Below are 26895 nucleotides of genomic sequence, written 5' to 3'. Positions count from 1 at the left end.
AAAAAAATATTTAGACCTATTAACAAGGAAAATCATGCCCTCTTTATAAGTATCACATGTTATCAGAGGTAGGATTAAAATTAAAATTGGTAAGAATGTGACATAAAAATGATTTTCATTAGCTAATGGTAATGTAAACTACATTCATATGTGCAATGCATTGAATTTCTAATATATAACTCTTCATAGATACAGATTGTTGTCATTACAACATCTTATTGAAATTGTACAAAAGCATTTCTGATAGCTGAGCCAATGTGAAGCAGTCTTTATGAAGTTCAGCAAAGGTAGAGGTAGAGATGAGGATATCAGCCAATCCTCCTTTAATCCATACCATAACTTGTATATTATCCTCCCACACACCTCCTCTGAACTAAAGTATATTATCATTAGGAAGAATGAAAACTAACCAAATAAGAGCTAATGTTCTGAGTGCATCTAACTTAGTACAGCAATATAACCAAAATGATTTTTAATCACTAATTTTCTCCATATGTCTCATTATGGCCCATAAATGCAAGTGGGAACACTTTACAGAAACAAAAATATCACAAGTGATTTTTTTTGGCAATTTAGAATATTACATGAAAATAACTTTATATACTTACAAGGGCTGGGTTTTCTTGACTGCAGATTGAAATATTTGGCTTCTTTCTATTCCCTGACTCCCACTCTACGATATTAAATATCACCTATTATGCAATTGCTGTTTAAATTTGACTATTAACTCTTTGCATAGAGTTTATCTTAACCACCATGGTTATTTCACCTTGACTTTAAATGGGTGTAGTAAGTTTTCCAAGTGTACACAGAAAGCATAAATAGGATTATTATCATTGATTTCCCCAGATCACAGGTAATTTAGCTCTTATCCCTACATTTCTATTTTAATCTTTTTAGACACAGATGTTTTTGCTTTTCATCAAAATCAGAAATATTCAGAGTATTTGAAATATATATAATTCATTACTTTAAACTTGTTTATAGCCTGTATACATTTTGGTATAATTTCCAAAGTTGATACTAGACAGGTAGGACTGAGAATAATAAAGTACCTCTGATTATGTTTACCTAAACTAACAAGTATATACAGCTTTTCTTTTTATTTTTTTATTTTATAATCTTATAAAAAAGTATACTGCAAATTATTTTTAGTTCATCAGAATAATTGAATTGGTTTTTGTACCCCAGTGACTTTGAGTTATTTAATAAGTGGCCTAACACTCACGATTCCTGTTCTTAATTCTGGCTGATCCAACTACTTCCAAATGACCTGTGTTGCATATTCAAGTCTATAAAAGAGCTAGCCATACTTCAAGTACTTCTCTACTCTATCAACTGTATCATGATAACAAATGGAGTAGAACAGAGAAAATATAGTACTCTTAAATTCCTCAAAATTTTGTTCATTCATTCATTCATTCACTCATTTATGTGTAAATATTTACTCTGAGTCTCCTCAAGGTCAGACATGCAGTGGAGACCAGCTATAGAAAGATGAACAAGGTGCTGGCCTCAAGATGCTAATTGTCTGCTGGGGAATTTAAAAGCAAAAACCAACAGCACAGAATGGTGAATGTAACAAGTGGTACACTGGCTGTAAAGAGTGCACAAGAAAGGGTGTTGAAGGGGAGTGGAGTGGCAGAAAAGAAGGCTTCTGAGAGACAGAGGCTGGGAATGAGAAGGCAAACAGAATTAATCACTAAAGAGCAGAGGGAGGATGTTCTAGACAGAAAGATCAGTGTATGCAGGGTCTTGGAGGGACTAAAATGCATGGTATGATTCAGGAACTGCAGGCAGATAAGCTTGGCTGCCGCAAGGCTACAAGGCTGGAGACTGGCAGGTGAGGAGAGAAATAGCTCAGACCACACTGCCTGATAGGATGAAGAATTTGAACTTGATCCTGAAGATAATGAAGAGCAAGTGAAGGACTTTAGGTTGGAAGCAGGGTACACAGGACTGGCGGAGTGTCTTGGAAACGGGTGAGGATTCATGTCAGGGTGTGTGTGGAGAGGCAGACATGGATGGTATCACTCTAGGACCATACTGTTGAGGTGAAGATACCAGGTCAGAGTGAAGATTAGTTGAAGCTTGGAATATAGGTCAGGCTGAAGTGCCAAAAGGCTGGTAGCCGGGAGAATGCAAAGCAATGGAATGGGAAAGAAAGCATGGAAATATGAGCCAGGAGGTTCTGAAGCACACAATTCTGTTTGATTTTGGCACTACAGTAGACATGGATATCCTGAATGAAAGCAGTGACAGTGCGATCGACAGAAGGGGTACACGAGAGAACTCTCTAAATGCCTGGATGTAGGAGGTGAGAGAGATGAAAGGTGCAAAGGGGGACTCTAAGGTTTATGGTCCGGGTGTCTAAGTGGGTAGTAGTGTTATTTGCTAAGACCAGGGAAAGAAGGGAATAGAGGTGTAAGAAGTGAAATGATACATTTAGTTTTGATCTTACGGTTTGGATCACCTGGGAGCACCATGATAGAAATGTCAAGAAAGTAGCTGGAAATGTAAATCTTTTAACTAGGATAAAGTTCTAGGATAAGGATACAGATTTGGGAATCATCAGAATACAGCTGGTAGATAAAATAATAGGTCCGGATGAGAACAGAAGGTGGTTGGGACAGAATTCTGAGAAACATATTTAAAGGATGGCCGAAGAGAAGCAAAGATTGAAAATAAAGGTATGAGAAAAAAAATAAGAGAGTGAGTTGTCAAGGAAGGTATGGGAAAAGTGAAAGTCAACAATAAGGATTCATCAGTATGAAAAAGTGTCCTCGAGCTTTGGCATCCCAATGATCTGATCAACTAGGTGAAGGTAACTTTAATAGAGCATGAAAATCAGATTATATTTTGGGGTGACAGACAAGCAGTATAGACCACTCTTTCAAGATGATTTGGCTGTGAAGTGGAGAAGAGAGACCATAGCCCTAAAAACAAACAAACAAAGTCAGAGACGTGAGGCTATAGAGTTCATAAGGGATAAAAGATAGTTAAATCCCATGTCTTCTGACTCCTGCCTTCCAATGAATTTGTCACAGATGTCAGCAGCCTAAAGCTGTTGCTAAACCCATCCTTAATGCACAAACATGTCTAGAAGAATCTTAGCATTCTTGTAGAAACAAACAATTCCTACTCACTCATGGTCAAGTTTAACCAAAACAGTTCATCTTCATCTTTATGATACCAAAGTAACCAGAACTGTATTTCATAAAAATGCCAATCATTCTTGCTACACAGACATTTATTGGAGTTTGAACTTTAGCTAAAATACTTAAGTGAATTACAACATGGTAATCTGGCTGCTGGAAGTAACAGTGGGAGGAGACAGGGCAAGAAGAAGAGAAACCTACAGGGCAGCACCCGTCCTAGGAAACAAGGCTCCTTTAACTTGTCCACCTCAGTTAAATTATTCTATATTATGGTAATGAATAATCACTTCAGATAAAGAAATAAAAGATTCCTTAGCTTCAGAAGACTACTAAGAATTCATGTGAGGAATCTAATAAACCAGAGGCTAAAGAGAAAGCATGATTATACATTTTCAAATTCTATCTGCAATTGATAAACTTGAGATGGAAGACTAAACTAATTCTCTAAATATCTGTTTACAAATTATATAGAGTGAATACACATAAGGAATTAAATACGTAGCTCAAATATAAATATAAAATGAACTGAATATGCATTTTTAAAACTTGGTTATTAACCCCAATTATTACTAAATTACAGCTTTAGTACTCTAAGGTTCCAACATTAATTTTCAGCTATTAGCAAAAATATGCCGTAAAATAATAAGCTTAACAATGCCAATACTACTATAAGTATAAAGCAAGTATCACCACTTTCAAAGCTAATCTAATGGTGAGACAGATGCTAGTGATTCTGTGAATTGTGGTCCTCACTCAGGGTAAAGTGACATGAAGTGCAAATGTAAAAATCAGTCCCAATCAGTCATCCTGAATGAAGGGATTGAACTGTTTTTCTTCTAATCTAATTGGCACAGGAAATATCCCTGAACTGTTTGTTAAATCTGCTTGAGTGTGTTTTCAATTTAAGTGTTTCAGCATTTTATAGATTAGTATGCTTCTATTTGCTCTAGACAATCAAAGTGAGATCTCTTGAATGCTTAGCATTTCAGGTGTTTATATAGGCGCCATAGTACTTTTTTAAGAGGATGATAAATTTTTATCGGAGTTGATGTTTTGCTAAAGATATAACTTAGCTTTGATTGGCAGCTAAGCTTCCATCTTAACATAAAATAGAAGCTACAGTTATACTCAGTTTAGCCTATCTTCTTTGACTATGCATGAATCCTACAATTCAAGGAACTACTGTCAATAATGATAGATAAAAACAAATATTCTTATCAGATATTTTATCTGCAATATCTACTATGTTCCACTTTTTATTAAAATGGTCTGAGATAAATCCATTTAAATGGTTCTTTTGAACTCCATTTTAAGATTACCTGATCACAAAAAAGCAGCTGATATAAACATTCATTACAAAATGAACATATATCAATGTAGTGCTAAATTTTAGAGAACGAAGTAAATGTAAAATGCCAAACCATCAGTAGGAAAACCATCTCAATAGCCTCAATTGACAATGAGAAATATGCAACTTAGATACAAAAATATTATTTTTTATGAAACTATCAAGGAAAAATATTCAAAGAAATCAAGACAATCAGCCAACATTTTGCTCACTTTGATTTAATGTTGCTCCAACAACAGGTATTAACTGAGATTCCACCAGATTCTGGACTCTTCATTTAGTGTTATGACTAAAGAATTTAGTTGCATTCTATAACAAAAATCTATATATGCTAGCTTTTTGAAAAAATAGAAAACATCCTCATCGAGCATTTTAACCTATGGTTGAAATAATATCATTATGCCATCTAATAATTTCATTCCAAAAGGAATAATTCTGGCTCCTGAACCTCAAGAAATGATATATTTCAGATATCCTTGCTTCTTCCTTAACTGATAACTGAGAAATACTAATAATTTACTTGTGTTAATCTGGGGAGGGGGAACAGAAATAAGTAATCTTTATTGGATTTTTTCATTAAGTTAAAATTTTTAAGTATTTCCATGATATTAAATTTGATAATGAATTAATTTTCACTTCATCATTATAATAATTCACATACTTCTTTCTAGTCAAGATAAAACACAAGGATTGGTAAACTTAAGAAAATATCTTTTGTAGAGTAAGTGGAAATGCTTATTGTTCAGTCAAGAAATATTTTTCTTCAGCATTTACCTAGAGCAAGATGTAACTAATGATAACAATATTAATAATGATGACAGTTAACTAATACTTATTGGATACCTATTATATGACAAATTTCAGTCTATGCATATTATATGTATTAACTCATTCAATGCCCATAGCAACTTTATGAAGTAATTACTACTAGCAACATTTTACATATGAAAACAGAAGAATTCTAATGTTAATAGAAAGAGTGGAGAAGCAGGATTCTAGTACAGCAATCTGACTCTGGAGTCCAGATTTCTCTAATGGCCTTACCATATATACTTTTAATGGCAGGTTCTCTAATCAGCCAGGCATGACCCATTAGTGTATTATGACATCAACCTAATAGGTTGCAACTAGTGTTTTTGAATGAAATATAAGAAAACAGAAGATAGTTCATGCTACCAGAGTCAGCTTCTTGGCCATGTGACCTGAGCAGTTGCACAGGCCCCATTCTATGAAGGGACCCCCACTTGGCTTAATGCTAAGCTATTACCATCTTGAGTTTGTTAATAACATTATATCTTTGAACTTGTGTTTTATCTGTGAAGGCCATGGAGGCAAGGGAGCATGTTCATAAGGAGAGGCTATATAAGCAATAAATGTGGCCGTGGTTCCTTGTCCCCATTCATGTCTAGAGTGTGCAATGTTCCATGAGTATAGAATTCAGGTGGACTCACAATGCATGACAGTGTGCTGAGACTCAAAGTGAGTATGAGATAAGCATGTTATATCTGCATCTGAATAAGGAATAGTAGGGTTGCAGACTGCCCCTTAGGGGACATACTTTCTGTGAAAAAAATGAACTTGCTACCAAGGGAGAAAGAAGGCAATGGCATTCTAGGAAATAAGAAAGACCAAGGATAATCCTGTACTCTCTCTACTCGTGTTACTTCCTGTATAATCCACCAAACAAGGACATAGAAGAAAAGGGGAACACAAAGCACCCGTGGCTCCTTCTCTTCTCAGAACTCCCCTCCTTGTCAGTATCCGAAGGTAGCAAATGTTGGTAGAATGTGTCCATATCAAGAAGTGGAATAAACAGTTGATTTAGTTTTAGATAGTATTTCCATTTTTCTGATAAGAAAAAAAGTGGATATGCAGGTATGACCTAGGATACACAAATTGTGTAATTTTGGTGATTCTGCCTGTGAGTTAAATGCTCTTATATTTTGCACTTAAAACTGGCATTGCACAATATAAAAATGTTAACATTTCCTTTTCCTTACTTAAAATGACAATAATAGCAAATCAAAAAAAACCACTATGACAAGTCAAGAAAGAGAGAGACCATGGAAGAAAGGAAAGAGTATATATTTAAGTACTTTTAACAGCACTTTTCCCTGTTGTTGTTGTTGTTGTTGTTGTTGTTGTTGTTGTTGTGTGTGTGTGTGTGTGTGTGTGTGTGTGAGTGTGTGAGTGTGTGTGTGTGTGTTTTCACAAGGTCCCATATCTTCATTTAGCACTGGATCCTACAAATCATATAGTCTTGTCTTGGGCAGTACATATAGTAAGACTGAGTGTTATTTCACAAAACTTTTATTTCATAAAACAAATATATATAAGCATATGTAGGAATAGTGAATCATGACATAAATTTTTACATACTATGGGTCACAGAAAGTAAAAGCCACTTGACTATACTGGAGAAAAAGGCATAAGAACCCTGTCTCCTTGCTACCCTGAAAGTGGATTCACTTAAGAGGGCAACACAGCCCAGTCAGTTTGGCTCAGTTGGTTGAGCCTTGCCTCATGCATCAGGAGGTCAGTGGTTGGATTCCTAGTCAGAGCACATGCTGCATTGTGGCTCAATCCCCCGTAGGAGGTGTGCAGGAGGCAGCCAATCAATGTTTCTCATTGATGTTTCTCCTCTTCTCTTCCTCTCTCTGAAATTGTTAAAAAAATATTTTTTTTAAGAAAAGAGCAACCTAGTTACTTGAATTCCTGCTCCCTGTTATATGCTAAACTCCAGACTTTCGTAGTTTGACCTGACCTGTCCCACAGCTCTGCAACTAAACACTTCAACCCTGAGAAACCATGCTGGCTCTCACATCCCTGTCCTGCCCCACCTGTCTCCCTTTAGGGAGCCTAAGTCCTCCTCACTTCTGTGTCTTTACTCAAGCAACTTCCTTACAGTCCTGGTGCCTGTCCATTCTTCCTTCAAGATGCAACTCAAGGGCCAAGCCCCGAGAAGGCTTTCACTTCTCTGAAATTTTTATACTTACTCCCTGTACCCTATTAGTACCACATTATATATAATTTAGATATTGACACAGAAAGGATAGGAATTGTTTCCTACTCAATTCTCCCAAAGCCCACAACATCTGACATGGCTGGATTACGCACAGCACTCAATAAGGGGTCATGAGATGGAGAAGGGACCTAGTTTTTTCTGGTTGTTTTTTTTTTGTTGTTGTTGTTGTTGTTTTTCATTGATTTCAGAGAGGAAAGAAGAGGGATAAAGAAACAGAAACATCAATGATGAGAGAGAATCATTGATTGGCTGCCTCCTGCACTCCCCCTACTGCAGATGGAGCCCACAATCTCAGGTAAGTGCCCTTTACCAGAATCGAACCTAGGACCATTTAGTCCACAGGCTGATGCTCTATCCACTGAGGCAAACCAGCTAAGGCAACACCTAGTTGGTTTTTTTTAATGCTTACTAGGTGCTGAGTACTATGTTAAGCACGTCCCTTATAATACCATATGCCATAAATATTTTTATTCTACTTTATTAATAAAGAAACTGAGGATTAAATAACTTGCCTAAGGCTGCACAGAGCTAGGACTAAGGCCAAGCTTCCCCATTACTACGCATTATACATGACACCCACCTTGGAAGAACCCTGGGAAAAGCAGCACTACTATTAAGGTAATCAATTGCAACTTATACCAATTAGATCAAACCTGAACAAATGTTTTAAGAGTCACGGAGGATATCTATTTTACTTTGAATTTTCAGGTTGCCTTCTAAGTTATGGATGAGAAGAAGTAAGTTCAAAAGTTAAAAATAAAAATACCAGGACTGGGTAGGGAGGTAGAGAAGCATGTGGGGAAAGGGAAGTAGTTTTGAGATCATCTTGGGACAACAAATAAGAAAAAAAAAGAGAATACTCTTAAAAATAAATCAAAATTTTAGTACAGTGTAAGAAATTAAACTTTGCAGGAACAATAGAGAACAGAGAGCTATCAATTAAAAATATTTTTGGCAGCTCAAGCATAGAACGCAAAGCATGAGTCTGAGTATGGCATGTGCTTTAGATGGAATTGGAGAAAGAAAACGTTTTGTCTGTTTTTTGCTTAATGAATGGAAAGTTGAGAACTCTGTGAGTTTTTCTTTAACAATTTTAACCTATTACTAAATCACCTAACCATTTTTTTAGGATAATTCTTCTTCAAGATGAAGTAAAAGTATATTTTTCATAAGTTAGGATTTAACTGTTAAAATCCTTCCATAAAAGGCATAATTGCCAAAATAACTTAAGTTTTAATACCTGATTATATCAGAAATCCCAGTGGAAATAAAAATGCTAATATAGGATATGAGTGTAACATGAACTAATACACAGTAGAAACCATCCATAACAATTTTACTTATAGCTCAAAATTAGAAAGCAAGAGATTTAATGTCAGGGGAAGGAAATTCTGAAAAACCATCTGTTTTCCTTAGATATCCCTAAGATTACATATATTCTTTTTCACTGAAAGAAGAGTTAAAAATAAGGAAAAAATGAGTTAAGCTACATATATAATAATAGTATATCCATAGGGCAGTAGAATAAACTAGGAAACAAAATAAAAACATTAATAAGTGAAGTCACAGAGTTCCATCATAATCAAAGCTATATTTATGTCTAATCATATTTGCTTATTTGAATATATTTTCCTGTTTGGGGAGCAAAAGCTGAACTTTATGGGGGGAAAGGGGACTGATTAAAGCATATATTTTCATATGGGTGTGTGTATAAGAAAAATCAATAGATACATTTTCAAAAAGTCATTGGCCAAATGAATTTAGCACACATTAATGAATTCCACAGCTGGGTTTAAATGGGATCTGGCAAACCTCTACCAAAAAAACTTTCGGAAAAGCTTTTAAGCAAAGAGGGAGTTCATAATATTGAAATGGTGTCAAAGTGAATTGAGTTCATTACAGATGCTATTCTAAGAACATTCACACAGTCCAATTTTATATTTAAATGTATTACATGTCCTTAAATACATTTTAAGCTGCACATTTTATAACTAGATGATAAAACCATATGCCATGGTGTGGCATGGTCACAAAGGAAGCGAAGGTTGACATTTCTGCACATATGTGAGCAGAGCTAACTCTGTGCCAACATAGAGAGCAGGTCATTGCTCCTGCTTAACTCCCCAACCACAAAACCACCTTTTATGTATCAAGTATCTTCTCTCACTTTTCTAAATTATCTATCTTACAAAATTCATGCAGATTGAAGTAATTTTACTTTAATTTTGGAAAGGCCTTTGAATTGTAAGAGAAGGTACACACTGGCAAACTAATAACTAAAGCTATAAATGCATAAAGGATTTTTATGTTAAATAAAGAATCCATGTAAATGTTTTGCACATCTGACAAATGTCCTTGAATTTATTAGCTTACAAAAAGAAGCAATAAATTGCATTGCACAGGGATTGTGCCAACCAGGCTGTTTATAAATCATCCTGAGTCTGACAGGCTGTAGCCAGCAATAGTGGTCATACTTGCCTGTGTAACCACCAAACTGGTACTTACAAAGGAAAGCGAAATTGACAGAAAAGAAAATGGTTAATAATACTATTCATTTTAAAGAGTTTAAGAGTAAAAATTACTTAAACTTCATTGTACTAAGCTTTCTCAACAGTGGGAAATAAAAGTGAGAAGTTACTTTATCTAATGCATTCAATGACCTTGACCTTCCTCTTAACACAGAACAGTGAGACAATCTGGATCCTCTGCAGATGTCTGCCCCATATACAAATTCTTAACTCTCTCAGGAAAGAGAAAAAGAAAGGCTGTGAGAGGCAGAGGCAGCATGGAACTAGCATCAGCAGTGTTCACTGGGAATGGGCTCTAGATCCAGCTTCACAGTTTATAAACACTTCCAGTGGTTTGTCCATTCACTCGTTTGTTAACTGAGCACCAACTTTATACCAACCACTTCAGCTGCTCTTTAGGGGGACTCTTCAAGAAAATGGAAATGTTCACAAGTCAGCACACCAGGAGTTCCAGATGTTTTATGGACACCTGCTTGGGGTATTTTGGTGCACAGAGGATAGAGTAGCTGAGAACCCAAGGTGAGAGGAATGGAGGAAAGAAAGAGCAGCATAAACAAAGCCATTCAAGCTGTAAAGCCCACTTGATCAGGATCATTTGAGGAACTGCAAAGGATGCCTTATGGGTGATGCTCTAGCAGCGAGGGATTGAGTGGTGACCGAGAAGATGTGCAGGATGGGCTGGGGACAGCCAGTGAAAAAAGCTTTGGAAGCCAAGTAAAGGTGGTGATGCTTTAAAAGGGAGCCTCTGGAGGGCTTTTAAGCAGAGAAGGAATAGGCTGAGATTTGCATTTTAGAAAGACCACTCTGAAATCTATGGGACACAGTGAAAGCAGTCCTGAGAGGGAAGTTCATAGCTCTACAGGCCTACATCAAAAAGCAAGAAAAAATGGTAATAAATTATCTAACCCTACAACTTAAAGAATTAGAAAGAGAGAAACAAGAAAAGCCCAGCATATGTAGAAGGAAGGAAATAATAAAGATCAGAGCCAAAATAAACAACATAGAGACAAAAAAAAAAGAAAAATACAAAAGATCAATAAAACCAAAAGCTGGTTCTTTGAAAGGATAAACAAGATTGATGAACCTCTAGCCAGGCTCACCAAGAAACAAAGAGAGAGGACCCAAATAAACAAAATCATAAATGAAAGAGGTGAAGTAACAACAGACCCCAGACATACAAAGAATTATTTAAAAAAATACTACAAATAACTCCAACAAACTGGACAACTTAGATAAAATGGAGATATTCCTAGAAAAATACAAGCTCCCAAAACTCAATCAGGAAGAATAAAAAAACCTGAATAGGCCGATAACTACTGATGAAATTGAAACAGTAATCAAAAAACTTCCAGCAAACAAAAGCCCTGGAGTGAATGGTCTCACAGGAGAGTTCTACCAAACATTCAAAGAAGAGCTAAATCCTGCCCTTCTCAGACTATTCCAAAAAATTCAAGAGGAAGGCACATTTCCAAGCTCTTTCTATGACACTAGCATTACCCTAATCCCAAAACCAGATAAAGACACTACAAAAAAAGAGAATTACAGGCCAATATCTGATGAACACAGACGCTAAAATCCTCAACAAAATTCTAGTAAATCAGATCCAGCATTACATTAGAAAGATCATACACTATGACCAAGTGGGATTTATTCTGGGGATGAAGGATGGTACATATCACATTTATTGAGATATATCAAATTGAGAGACAAAAATCACATAATCATATCAATCGATGCAGAAAAGGCAGGTGACAAAATGCAACACCCTTCCCTGATAAAAATTCTCAGCAAAGTGGGAATTGAGGGATCATACCTCAACATAATAAAAGCCTTATATGAGAAACCTACAGCCAATATCATACTCATTGGGCAAAAACTAAAACCATTTCCCCTAAGAACAAGAACCAGACAGGGCTGCCCACTTTCACCACTGCTGTTCGAAAGAGTACTGGAAGTGCTAGCCATAGTGATCAGATAAGAAGAAAAAATAAAAGGCATCCAAATTGGAAAAGAAGAAGTAAAACTGTCATTATTCGCACATGACATGATTCTGTACATAGAAAACCCTTGAATAAAAGAGATAGAGGAAGACATAAACAAAGGGGAGAATATACTGTGTTCGTGGATTGGTAGAATCAACATTATTAAAATATCCATACTACCCAAAACAATATATAGAGTGAATGCAATCCCCATTAAAATACCAATGGCATATTTCACAGACTTAGGACAAACTCTCCAAAAAATCATATGGAATAAAAGTGACCCCGAATAGTGGCAGCAATCCTGAAAAAGAACAACAAAGTTGGAGGGATCACAATACCAGATATCAAGATGTATTACAAAGCCACTGTTCTCAAAACTGCCTGTTACTGGCACAAGAACAGACATATAGACCAATGGAACAGAACAGAGAACCCACAAATCTACCCAAGCCATTATGCTCAATTAATATTTGACAAAGGAGGCAAGAGCATACAATGGAGTCAAAACAGTCTTTTCAAGCAGTTTAGATTTGAGCTGTACTTAGGGAAAGGGGACGGAGGAGAGGCCTGGGAGAGAATAAGTGTGTTGACTGGGGATTGCAGGTGCAAACTCTCAAATCTTAACATATAAGGGGAGGCAGAATAAATAAGAGGGGTCTATGAAGAAGCCTGCAAGACACAGAAAGGTAGGGGTGAAACAAAGAAGGCTGTCAAAGTTACCAACACAGAGATTAAAAAACAAAAGAGTGACTGGAAGAGTTAAATTGCCTGCCAGCATGGCTCAGTGGTTGAGCATCAACATATGAACTAAGAGGTCATGATTCAATTCCCAGTCAGGGCACATGCCAAGGTTGTGGGCTTGATTCTCATTGTGGGGTGTACAGGAGGCAGCCAATCAATGATTCTCTCTCATCATTGATGTTTCTATCTCTCTCCCTCGCCCTTCCTCTCTGAAATCAATAAACATACTTTTTTAAGAAAAGAAGAATTAAATATAAAAAACACCTTATTTTGCTTGCTTTGAACCAGGCATTTTGCATATGTTAACTCAATTAATACTCATAGGGTTGTGATGATGATAATAACCGTACTATGTCATTTTGTAATTGAGGAAATAGAGGAAGAGATCATTTAAGTACCTTGTCTAAGATTACACAAGTGTTAAGGGACATAGTCACCTACATAGGACAATGAGGCCAAGTAAGATGAAGCTGCAGACACCATTGGACTCAAAATTCAGGAGGTCAAGAGCAATCTTTGGTAGCACATTTTCACTGGAGAGTTGAGAACTAAAAAATGATTGCAATATGCTGAAGCAATTGTAGGTGAACAATTAGAGGTACTGAAGTTAAAGTACTTTTTTATAGAAACCAGTGAGATTTGTCTTTACTAATATGATCTGCTCAGATGTCTTTGGCTACAGCATTTGATGAGTGTGTGTGTGTAAGCACATGCACATGTTTGTATGTACACCCATGTAGTATGTGTCAATGCTTGAAACTAAGGAGGTGGTAGAAACCAGGTGAGAAAGATCATGGAAGCCCCTCTCAGGAAAGTTGTCCTGAGGATGACAGGGAACCACTCACACAGTCTGGCTCTCCCCTCCAGGGGCTCCTGTGGCCTCTCAGTCTGGTTTCAGCTATCTCTCTTCTGCGCCCAGAGCACCCTGGGCCTGCTTCTATCACCGGTAGCACTCACCACTGGACAACAGACTAATTTCCTCATCTGACTATGAATGCCTTGAGGGAAGAGACCACATCTTGTTCATCTTTGTATCCTTATCATCTAAAGAGTTATGAAAACCAATAAAAAAATGAGTGGGCATTTCACCAGATATGCACTTGCTTTAGAAATATTCCTCTTGGAGCTATGAAGGACATGGCATTGGAAATGAAGACAATTCTTTTAAGTAATAAATACCTTTTCTACTCTCAGGTCTCCTGCTCCAATTAGGGGTTCCCTCCCAGATTTTTTAAAAAATGGTTTCTGAGTCTGTATCTTAGGAAAAATTTAGAAATATATAGCTGCTGTGGACTCTGGATGCTTTTTAAAATTTTTTTAAAATTGAATTAAATGTTAGTAACATGTCAATTAGATATACAAAGATAATTGTTTTGTTGGTAATTTTTGAGCATCTGCTACCTGTTTAACAATTTATTAGGTGTGATTGATGTAGAATAGTCAGTAGTGAGAAATAAATAAGCAAGTCTGTCCCTGATATAGAAAATCAAGCACGTTAACTGAATAAACACACACACATAAATGTGTGTGTAGATAGATAGATAGATAGATAGATAGATAGATAGATAGATGATAGATAGACAGATAAAGACATAGCCATCTGGAGATGGATAGAAAGTTCACAGAGGAGCACTAGAAAGTGTTAACATGTTTACTAAGTCAATTAACTACACTGAATATATTAACTGGTTTCCCTTCACAATCAACCCCCAACACAGCGAGTCAGATTGTTTGACTCTTCATTTACATGGTATGGAACTTCTAACCCTGGCAATCCCATGATTTACTTATATTCCATGCATGACATGAAGAGAGTCTTAGCTCAGAGTGTTGCCTATCCCATTACAGATCCATGCATGCATGTACACAAGAATACTCATGAGACTATAGTTCTTGGGTAGGTCTGAAACTCCTTTTTCTGTTTTAGTTTGACTATATAACCTAAATTAACATTTCCCCAAAACCCTGGCAATTGATTTCTTGCTTTAAAATCATGTCCTTCCATTAATACCAGACCAGTAAAAACAGCACATTCTACCAAATCATAATGCAGCCAAGTCTCCATACACGCCCTCACAACACTTTGAAACATTTATATCTAATATTTCAGCCATACACATGTCTCCTACTCTTCCACTTTCTCTTACAGTCTTAACCACAAATGAGTCAACAAGTATTTATTCTTTGTCACATGTATGTTCAGCATTGTATAAGGATAAAAGAAGTTTATCAAGTCATATGTTCCAATAGTGGATTTGTATGCTTATTGAAAACAAATATCCATTGATTCACACACTTTCATCGATACCCAGCCCTTCTTCCTGCTTCATGATCCAGGTATTATGCTAGTATTCAGGATATAAGATGAACAAAATACACAGAAAGGGGCTTCACATAGATCATGTTCATAATAAATAACATTTACATAACAGCACAATGAAGGCCTATAGAAAATGTTAATGGTACCCTGAAAAAAAAGAGTGATGACTTCTGACTGAGGGCTCAATGAAGATCTCACAAAGAAGCTGAAATCTGAGCAGGCGCTTGCAATACATTCACAAGCCCAGTGGCAGGACCATCCCCTGTAAGACTAGAGCAAGCAGGTAAGACTCATAAGCTATGCGAGAGAGGCAGGACCTGCTCTGGTGAACAAGAAGCCACCAAAGTTGCTAGGACAGAGTCATGATCATATTTGTGTTTCAGATAATAATTTGTGACCATCAAGAATAGATTGCTCGGCTGGGGTGGCTCAGTGTTTGAGCATCGACTTGTATACCAAGAGGTCACAATCTGATTCCCAGTCAGGGCACATGCCCAGGTTGTGGGCTCCATCCCCAGTGTGTGGCATGCAGGAAGCAGCTGATCAATGATTCTCTTTCATCATTGGTGTTTCTATCTCTCTCTCCTTTCTCCATTTCTCTCTGAAATCATTAATAAAAATATATTTTAAAAACCAGTTTTAAAAAAACAATAGATTCAAGGGGGACAAGACAGGAAGCTGAGAACCCCCGAGGTAGGACTGCTCATGGGCAGAGAGGATATGACCAAGGCGATGGCAGTTGGATCTGGAGGTAGAAGCAATCCCAATGATCATACTGAAAACAGACCAAACAGCTTCCTGGGGGAAGTAGCAGGGAAGAAACACAAATGACGGATGACTCTGAGATTTCTTACTTGGGCATCTGCATAGAATATCCAGGAAGATGTAATTGGAGGGGGCCACAAAGAATGGGTTTGATTTAGAATCTTTTAAGTTTTAAAATCCCGTGGCATCAGACAAGGTTTGCAGGAAGTAGCTGAGAGGCAGGACTGGTGCTCCAGGGAGAACGACTCCAGAGATACAGAAGGGAGCACCTATGACATAGCTCTGAGGGACCCCACACTTAAACAGAGAAAGGGGTGGACCTTTCTTCTCAGAATGAGAAGGAACAGAAAGGTAGAGGGGAAAGAAGCCATCAGAAATATCACAAAAATCATGGTGGCGGAGGGGGAGGGGGGCAGCATTTAGAAGATGGCAGGGTAACCACTGTTTTAATTAACCATTATGTACATTTTTTAAAACCAACCTCTATATATGATGCCAGTTTTGGGACTCAGTGAGCAAATGTGAGAGGTTAAGATTACAGAGAGTAGGGATTATAGGCGCAGCTGTACTTCCTCCAATTTTAAGTATGTAGACATGAAAAAGAGAAATAAATGGAGGAGCAGGACATTCTAGGCAAGAATTAAAAATAGGAGCAGAGCATTGGGGAATCAGGGATCATCCAGGGACCTAACGAAAGAGACCAGTTTCTTGGATTTGTGTTGATGGGTGTGGGAGATGAAGAGAGACCCACCAAAAGGGCTACTGTGTAGAGCCTTGAGGGTCAAGCAGAGACACTGGGCTCATAGCTGCGCCATGGTACCCATGTGCCAGGACTTCCCTGCTCTCTTCTGATAACCGACCACAATAGCCCCCAAATTATCCTAGCAACTCTTTTCATATGAGCTCCTGCCCTGATAACTGGCTGGGCGGGAAGACAGAATGACGGAAGGATTGGCCTGCTGGGTCTGCTGTCCGAACATGTTGCAAATGACCCCGACTGCCCCAGATTAATTCGGCAAACAGAAGGGGGCTTGTCAGAGATGTCCAGTGGGTTTTCCTCTTGAAAATTCTCATTAATCTGACTATCAGGGTGGGAAGGAAGAGATAAAAGACCTGGACTTTCTCACTCCTTTAAAACCACTCGAAGGTGGTGATTCTCACACCTGCTGATTCTGTCTAAAAAGAGCCTGACAAGGTAAGAAAGAACACTGTTCTCTTTTTCTCCCTCCCCCTCCCTTCTCTTCTGTGCTTCCTGCAAAAATACCCTTGTTCTCAGTCACAGGTGGAACGCTGGCAAGCTTCGGTAATCTTTTTTCACAATTCCTACCGAACTCATATGGCGGCAGATTATATGTGAATTGTCATGATTTTAAATAACTGAACCCAGTGAACGGAAAGAGGTTTACCTCTTAAATAATTAAGTGGAAATCAGTTCTGGCTTCTTTTTGGAATCTGGAAGGAGCTTCCTGCTGCAGACAGGAGCAAAAGGTTACAGTAGTTTTGAAGAAATGTCTGCACCCAGCTTGCAGAAATTACACATCGGCTTTTTTAATGAAGGCACTTTTTATAGCATTAATTGGAGATTATAAGCAGCAGGTGGTAGGATTTCATTTTATTTTGTAAGAAAAAGTCTAACAGTTGTCAAATGGCCTGGGTAGAAGTGAATTATTTTGAGTTTTTTCTCAGGCTCTCTGAAATGAAGCTTTTACTGCCTGCCGCGTAATGGCCTTCTTTTGCCATGTAAATGTGGGATCAATCTAGTTTTAAACAGAAAGATTTTTCTAATGCGTTTTTGGTATTTTTCAAGCTGTGACACAGCTGATAGAAATTCTTATAAAATGTGAATTACAGGAAATTCATATTTATAAGCTTCTGCGAGTAATTTTAGAGCGCTGACTTTTAAACATCTGCTAATGAAGAATTCCAAGAGCAGCTCTGTGCACTCATTTTTAACATTTCCCAGATACACCCCTTACCCTGACCCAGGCCCTGGTGGAAGGCTAGGGGCCTGCACAGCATGGGTCTAATTTTGAGCGCTTCTACCCCAAAGCGAGGGTGAAACTCCAAGGGCAGACTTGGCAATGGGGTGAAACGGGGTCATGGATCCCAATTCCTAGAGACAGGTCTGCTTCCCTAATGGTTCCACGGTGACCACGGCCAGGTTTGGCTGTCACAGACTTGTTCCCTGGGAGAATACATGAGCTGAAATATTTGGTCTCATGGAGGTTGGAGACAGGAGAGGCAATGAAAAGAGAGACAATAAACACAATACGCAAGAATATATCATATAAGTGGTAGAGAGAGTGCAATTTTAACTAGAGTAATAAAGATGGCCTCATTAAAAAAATGATATGTAACTAAAAGCTTGAAAAGCATGAGATAAGAATATGTGAAGGGTGAATGTTCCAAGCAGAGGGGATGGATGGTGCAAAGTTCCTGAGTAGGGAGCAAAGAGAGAAAAAGTTACCAAGTAACAGAGTTATAAATTTTTCAGTACAAAAGCCACTCCTAAAATTTGTTTGCATCCAAAACCAAAAGATCTGATCTTTTAAAAAAAATTCTCTACAACTGCCTTCATTTTTTACCTTGAGACTCCATCACACATTCTGCACAGGCCATGCTCCACTCAGTCACAGTAGGGGGCCAGTACCAGGGAAACAAGAAGTCATCACTGAGGGGCAAGGGTGACACAGAAAAGGGGGATTTATGGAAGACACACTGCCTGGCCCATAACTTGCCCCTCATTCAGAAAGAATTCCAAATACAGGTGTAAAAACAATGAGCAGGTATGTGCTCAGGGCACAGTTCCTCCTCCCCCCAAGTTTCCCTCACAGCTTCCCTGCTATCTGACCTGCCTACTTCTGTATGTTTCCTAGTTTGTTGTCTATCTCCTTCATGAGAATGTCCCCTCCCTTAAAGCAGGAATCTTGCCTGACTTGCTCACCCCATATCAACAAGAGGACTCAGGCCTAGTCTAGCCCTCGGTACATTCTATGTGGGATGTCCTTGCTGGGGCCAGGTTAGGAGTCCTGGTTACAAAAGAAGATCCATGAGAAAAGAAAAGATACGAGGCCAGAAGCTGATTCTTTCTCGGGAAAAATACTGCAATTGCCACACGCAAGGAGAGTATACTTTTAAAAGAACCCACACCTGTGTCCAGCCAGCACAGACCTGGGTCTTGTTGGGGCAAAGAAACAACCCTCCCCCTACTACCAGCCAGGACTACCAAGCATCTACCTTTTGTCAGTACTTGGGGAAACCTTTATCTGAGTGCAGCCCTACCTTCCTCACTCAAATGCAAAGTGGTTGAGAGGCAGAGGGAAGTAATGGCAGGAGGCTTTGAAAAAACACAACCGTAATTATTTATGTGATGAAAAGGTTGATCTCAGGATGCTGTGCAGAGACACGATGTGATAGAACTATTCCCATCACATTAATAATAATAATAAAAAGGGCCTTCACCTCCCATGACAAGAAGCTGCAAATCTAAATAATTTTATCTTCCCCTCTGAATATTTCCCAGGGTACAGCAGTAGCGAGATCTCAGGCAGAGAGAAATTATTCACTGAGAACATTAAAATACTCCTTTTCAAAAATGACTCTGATATAATATTTATGTGACTTTGGTAATTTTAAATATGTATTTATATATACAGATATATATTTAGATACACAGATATATACATAAATTTACTAAAATGTTCAATTTTGTTGATGGAACAGTTTAAACTTTATACAGCAATTTTATCTACTGTAACAAATATAAAATGATATATGTTTATGCCACATCAGAAATAGTAATATCCATGCAGTAAAGCAGTACATTTAAACATTTATTTATATAAAATGTCATGAAATCAAAATATCCCATCTCAATTAATTAGGCACAGAAATATTTTAACTATTTTCTTACAGCAGCATAAATATTAACTCATTAAGTTTTCAAACACCTAAGCAATAAAAGTTTATAGCTCTTCCCTACTTCTGGTGTAAGTAAGCATTCTGTTGTATTTCAGAACTTTGTCTTCTGTGCAAGTTCACAAAGTCAACACAACCAGCATGTCCAGGCACTACACAAACTCACAAACACTAAAGTGTAAGCCAGGCAGCCATCAAAATTAATTAGATCATTATATTTTAGAGCCTCAGAGGACTCTAGAAAGCAAATGGTTCAACCCTCTCATTTTCCAATTGAGAACAGAATTGTGGGATAATTTGCCCAAGGCATGACTAGACCTATATTTCTCACACAGGCAATGCTCTTTAATTTACAGTACACTACATCTGACTGATAGACAAAATGTTATTTGTGGGGGAAGAGGGGTTGAACATGGGAAATCAATTTATAATGCTGCTTTAGCAACCACAGAATTGCCTCCATAGTTTAACACAGTGCCTTCTGGAGAGTTGGTGCTCAATAAATAATTGCTAAATGGTAATGAATAGAATGAATGAATGAATGAATGAAGTTCTTGAAAGGGTACAGTTGCTTCAAATTATACTTGCTTCTGGCCATGAGAAAACCTAGCAGGCTTTCCTCTCTGTGTCTGCATAGGAGCAGGCTGGAAGACAGTTTTCCCAGTCCGAAGCATAGCAGAGCATGCCTATCTTGGGAAGCACTGGGGGTCCCTATGCTGAATTCTTCTCTTTTTCCCCTATTTTAATGTGTTTCCAAGTGGATACACACCCAGTAGATAATATGTCCTGATTATAATGCTATCAGGCTTTGTGAGAAAGTTCTGGTAAAATCATCTACCCCCATTTCCAAACATTACGTAATTTTAAATTTAGGTTTACTATTATGTCTATTTCTAGAATAATCCTATAAGCTTCATAATTAGTTCAACATAAAATAAAGGTAAGTTCTGTTTCCTGCACCTTTACTCAATTCCCCTCATAAATTATCCTATATCATAAAAGGCTAATATGCAAATCGAACGGCAGAAAGACTGGTTGCTATAACATGCACTGACCACCAGGGGACAGATGCTCATTGCAGGATCTGCCCCTAGGTGGTCAGTGCACTCCCACAGGGGGAGCACTGCTTAGCCAGAAGCTTGGCTCATGGCTGGCGAGCACAGCAGCAGTGGCAGGAGCTTCTCTCGCCTCCGCAGCAGCGCTAAGGACATGCCCTGAGGGCTCCTGGACTACAAGAGGGTGCATGCTGGGCTGAGGGGACCCCTGCCCCCCTGCAAGTGCACAAATTTCATGCACCAGGCCTGCAGTTTATAATTTTTATAAATTAAGCCTCCGCCCATTCATATGTGGTGTGGTTAATGTTTGCTTTTAGACTGTTTAAAACACCACCATTTCATAAAAATGCCAAACGCTTATCATCTTGCCATTGTTTTTGATACATGACCACTTGCTGAAGTTATTGTTACCTATTCATGCGTATGTCTCCTTCCTACAGTGAGATTATACACTGTTTAGTGTCAGGAGGCACATCTTACAACATCACAGGGTGTAGTCAATAAATTCAGATTTAATTTTTTAAAGCCACTGGATAGAAAGAACCCTGTAAAAAGTGTTCTCCAATCAGGCAAGTTTAATTAAAAGTCCACTCCTTCCAGAATTGTTTGTGAATTTAGGAAAGGACACAATAATGAAAAGGAGTCCAAAATAAGTTTACTTAGCACATCATTAAAGAGAAGATTTCTTTCTTTTTGTGAAACAGGATTGCTAGTTTGATAAATGAAGAAACCATCAAACAAAATATTTGCATTTCAATATAGTAGTTAATGGATGTAACTAGTCCACATATATTTGCATATGTGGTCATATAATTGGGCTGGGAAATAAGATAATTATATGCATTTAAGTAGGTTTATTTGCTCATTATTTTACTTACCATCTATTTACTGAGTATCTGATAAAAACCAGATTAAATGCAAGTTATACCAAGAGGAGTGACCCATGGACCAGCCTTTAACCAGCCCACTATCTAATCTAGTAAGAGATAAAGGTAAAATGTGGCTAGAGCTCTGCACAAAGGTATAGCAATAAAGACTAAGTCAGTCTTGGGTGGGAACAGGAGTCAAGATCCAGGAGGTTTGTGAATATCTTAGGGGGAGGGCACATCTAAGTTGAATCTTAAGACAAGTTTTGACAAAAAGAAGTTTGGGTGGCAGTATGAGTGGGGAATTTTTCAGAAAAAGAAGACTGTAAAAACCAAGAGAGAGTATGGAGCGAGGAGGAAATTACAAGGCATTTAGTGTTGTGCAAGTATCAAGCCCAGTTTAGGAAGTGTTGAAAGATAATGCAAAGCATCAAGACTGTGCCTAGATTTCAGACGTAGGTAGATATTGATGACATTGATCAAAATAGAAAGTTTGGGGATGGAGGGTGGTTAGGTGAGTTTTAGCAATGTTGGATACAAGGTTTTTGAATCCCCCAACATGCTCATCAATGTCCAGGTGTCTGAAGAACAATCTCTCTCACCGACCTCTATTTGTGTCAATAAACTCATAAAATAACTGAATACCACATCCATAGCACACTGTCAAATATCTAAATTATGATAAGATAAAAAAGATAAATGAGCAACAAAATCAAGACCTGAAATAATCCTGAGAAGCTGAAATATAGAACAACAACGTTAAATTTAATAAGAAAATATGAAAAATCCTGTATTACAGGATGGCAAGATGTGACTTGACAGCTCTTCATGTAAAAATAAATGGAAATTTTAGTAGCACTTAAACTGAATATATTCTCTACTGAGTCTGAAAACTTGGGGCTCCATTCATGGAAAATGCACGACATTTTTTCACAATACATTTTTCCAACTGAGGTGGGCCACCAAACTCTGAGAGTTCCACCCAAATGTTTCACTGGCCACCACAGTCTATGAAGAGGAACAGCATGGGCAGGTAAACCTCCCACCTGTCCAGAAAATTCCCTCCACCCAGAAACCACCTCCCTTTACTTAAATATATAAAGTGGATTTTGTGGAAATTTTCCTTTAACTAATGGTTTCTACTTCCTAAACCACTGATTGTGATCCTCAGGTGTAATCATCACATTCTAAATTCTGCTCAAGACAAACCGTATCTTGGATGTTTGTGTTCAGTTCCAGGCATCTCATATTTAGGTGGCCACTGAAATGCCCAAAAGTTTATAGGTGGAATGTAACCAGGATGGAAGAATCCAGAAATCCTTCTCATTGAGGAATGCCTGAAAGAACCAGGATGTTTTAGCTGGAGGAAAACTGAAATAAATATTGGCATCCAACTCCAGGTATTTAAAGGGCTGTCAAACAGAAGAATCATATTCTCCACACAGCCCTTCTGATGAGCCTTCAGCAGGGACAAAGAATGGAGATTTGGGGCTAACACAGGAAGGGATCAGACCCATTCAGAGGAATAGAAATGGTTGTTCTGTGAGGACATGGGCTCCCTGAAGGTATGCAGGCCATTCTATCTGCTAGGGAAAAGTTTGCTAGCTTTAACAGCTTTGTTTTGCATCTCTAGAATATAAGACATGCATAATCCCAACTGTATTCTCATTTGGTGCCTCAACTCTAAGGTAGCCTGCTATACTTCCCAAATTCATTCACTCAGCAAGTACCACGCATTCATGTCATAACATGAACACTTTCAAGCATGAATCAGACATGGTCTCAGCCTTTACGCAGCTCACAGTGCAGTGGAGGAGGCAGCTTTGTGAACAAATTCTTACAGTACATGCTACAGTACAAACCCGAAGAAGGAATAACATGAATGGCATTCCCTTCAGGCCAAAAGGAAGAGTCACAGGATACCATCCTCCTGCTAGACCCAAGTCCCTTTAGAAACACATGTGTCCCAGTCACCGTTATCTTATTTTTCAATCCTAGGTTGACCCCTCAGTTCAAAGTGTTTTCTCACTTAACTCTGTATATCTGTTCACTCTCGCTCAAGCATGTCAAACTCCCGGCCCTGGGGCGCATGCAGCCCACAACGAATATTTTTGTGGCCCAGCCAATATAATGGTATGTAAGAAACGTTTTAATAAAAATTTCATAACTTAATTTTTACAATATCCTGTTATACATAATTATTAATAATGAACTACAACATTCACTAATGACTGATTACTATAATCATGTTGCATGCATTTCCCTTACCCGCAGGCGCACCATTTCTTTCCACTAATACTAGCAGCGAATGTTTTAGCAGCTGATTGCTACATCCTTAGTCTTGGACTGACTTGTTTGGTGTGTGCAAAAGGAAATATTTCGTTTTTGGAGAACAAGAAAAAATAGATTTATTTGTGTTACGCTTATTAATTTGTGCAGTTATTCAGTGTCTAGTAAGTTAATGTTCAAGAAAAAAAATATTTTTATTAAAATCTCTATTATTTTATGTTAACAATTACTCATGTATTTCAGCCCTTTGTATTCAGCATGCCTCTATCAAAATAAATCTGCATTTCTATGAAAATTGAAGCTTTTGTTTATTTTTGTGGCCCACATAAACTTAAACCTTGTTTATTTGGCCCGTGTTAGCCTTGGAGTTTGACATGCTGGCTCTAGCTGTTGTAGGCATACATTTGGATGACTGCCTGATTGACAGACAATCCTCTTTTCTTCTTGCAACAAGCATTACCCCTCTAAAGACTGAGGTGGTCATGTGACCCAGCTAATCATAAATCATTATTCCCCACAGGACAGGTCCAAGGGGAGACACATGATATTAAACCAGCCAATCAGAATCCTTTCCTGGGATTTTTTTTTTCAATCTGAATTTAGGAAAAAAGTTATCTTTACTCTTATGTTCCTGGGCTAAAAGGATATAATCCAGGAACTGCCTCCAGCCACCTTCCCCTCATGTGAGGGAAGCTTGTGTGCAATAAGGAAAATGAAACCCAGGCCCAGAAGAATCAGACCCGAAAGACACAAACACAATAGTGTGGATGCTTATGTCCCTGGCTCTAGTTTCTGAAGTCCTTGGCTTTGCCTTAGTCTTTAAAGTTCTTTTTTTTTCCAATTTGGTAAATTATCTATTTAAATATTATCTATTCAACAAAAATATACATATAATGAGGTCACACTAGAAAATAACGTGCCAATATAAGCTGGTGCACAATGTGCAAAAGATAGAAACAAAAGAGATTATGTGCTTTCATTTGTGCAACTCAGAACATTTTTGAGCACTAACAATGTGACAGGCCCTGTGTAGGTGCTGGGGACAGAGTAGAGACAACAGGTATGCAAACCAGCAAGGACAGGTTTGTAAAATGTAAGTGCATACAGATTTTAATATTGATGAAATGTAGTTAAAATACACATTGGAATCGTGCATGACATTGTTTGTAGGTATAAAAGTTGAAATATTTTAGAACCAATGAATGGCGGTCCTGACCAGTTAGAAAGCCATAAACAACTAGTGTGGCTGTTGGCCACAGTGATAAGTACCAGCTGGAAATCAGCCCTGATTACAATCATATTACTTCTTTTAATTCACCCTAAAAATTAGTTATCATCCTTGAATCCTCAGTGACTTTAAGGGGATGCATTCAGAAAGCAGGAATAGGTTAGAGGTAGCAACTGAACATGGAGTTTATGCCAGTGTTTCTGATTACGGGTATCATGCAATTTATCTCCTGTGGATTGAACGGTAAAGTTTTTCCATGGGAGTTTTGGGCTAAATATGAAATTGGTGGACTTTCACAAAATTATTCAGTCAACAAGTTAAGAATAGACCTATTCAGTCATATTGCTTTTCAAGCTATTTCCACTCACTAATTTACATAGTGGAGCCATGTAGTGGAAAATCATTAATGTTGTTATTTTGATTAACTGGCATTTTGGAATAAAGGGCTCACAGACTACGGGACTAGTCAATTTCAAAATCAAAGCAATCAGAGGAGTCTAATCAGTGCTCTGCCATCCCAGGCTGGACTGACAGCATCCTGTTAAGGTCAGAAACAAGACCCCCCACAGAACGAAGTTCCAGAGAAAGCCAGGAAGACAAAGAATCGATCTGCTGCGGCTGAGAGTTCAGGGTATTATGGAAGTTTCCACCGCCCAGACACAGCAGGAGCAGCTTCGTTTCAATTAAGAGAATGTGAAGGAAATTGAATATTATAATAAGATAATGGGCTCCTGCATGGGCACAACTGTTTGTGAAGTCAGAATGTTTGTTTACAAAGTGCCTGATATTGGTATCAAACAACCAGTAACAATGAAAGAAATTGGTAAATGCTTCCTCCAGTGAAATCATTTTCTGCTAGTTGTGGGATTCAAGGACTTGTCAACCCCTGTGGTAGAGTACAGGCTGAGGTTTTACCATTGGTTGAGAAGACCAGTGACCTTCAGCCAGCCGATGGTCCATTACAGCCATGCATAGGGTATGATTAACCAAAACAAATATTTAAGGAAGAAAGAATGGCTCTGTGTTTTACTCCACAGTTCTCTTACAGCCCTTTCCACAATGATGAACTGTGCAACCTGAACTTCTACAACGCTGCATTTTCTCCATGGAGCCTCCAGAAGGACAGGATATTGACAAAATGTATGTCATGTCATTGTACACTAACACTTGATTATTTCTCACAATGAGGTCTCATTTACAGGTTCCAACAAAAGGTACAATTACTAGCTTTCTTTGTATTTTATGGGAAGGTTTCAATAAAGAAATCAAAATTGGGACTGCGGAGATTCTGGCTGGGAACACGATTTCTCACGGAGTGAGGAACTCCGCGCGAGCAAAAAGGGAGCAGCGGGGACTGTGCCATCTTGGGCGATTGTTGCCGGCATCCAGAGACCAGCTACTAACCTGGAAACAAGGGATCTTAAGCAGCGTGACTGCGTGAACTCAGAGGAGCACTGCTTCTTCTCACCGAAAGCGCAGCAGAGAGAGAACTACATAACCAAACACCTTGAAAAGAGAAATCATGGTGAAACAAAGAACCAACCCAAATATGAAAGAAAAACAGGCATCATCAGAAAAGGAAGTAAACGAAATGGAGGCAATGGAGGCAAGCACCCTGTCGGAGAAAGAATACAGAGAAATGGCCATAAGGTGGATGAAAAGAGACTCT

At 38.2% G+C, this 26895-nt stretch overlaps 1 protein-coding gene and 1 pseudogene across 1 annotated transcript in view; one reads left to right on the top strand and one right to left on the bottom strand.

Annotated features, from left to right (window-relative positions):
- The window catches only part of DCDC2 (doublecortin domain containing 2), a 246346-nt gene that overhangs the window by 41451 nt on the left and 178000 nt on the right, over positions 1–26895 (bottom strand). The window lies entirely within an intron of this gene.
- Positions 1–26895, top strand: part of LOC102771610 — a 33946-nt pseudogene that overhangs the window by 568 nt on the left and 6483 nt on the right.

Source organism: Myotis davidii, unplaced genomic scaffold, assembly GCF_000327345.1.
Source record: "Myotis davidii unplaced genomic scaffold, ASM32734v1 scaffold53, whole genome shotgun sequence".
In the NCBI taxonomy this organism is placed as follows: Eukaryota; Metazoa; Chordata; class Mammalia; order Chiroptera; family Vespertilionidae; genus Myotis; species Myotis davidii.
Note: the sequence above shows the minus strand (reverse complement) of the source record. Positions and strands in the feature narration are given on the sequence as shown.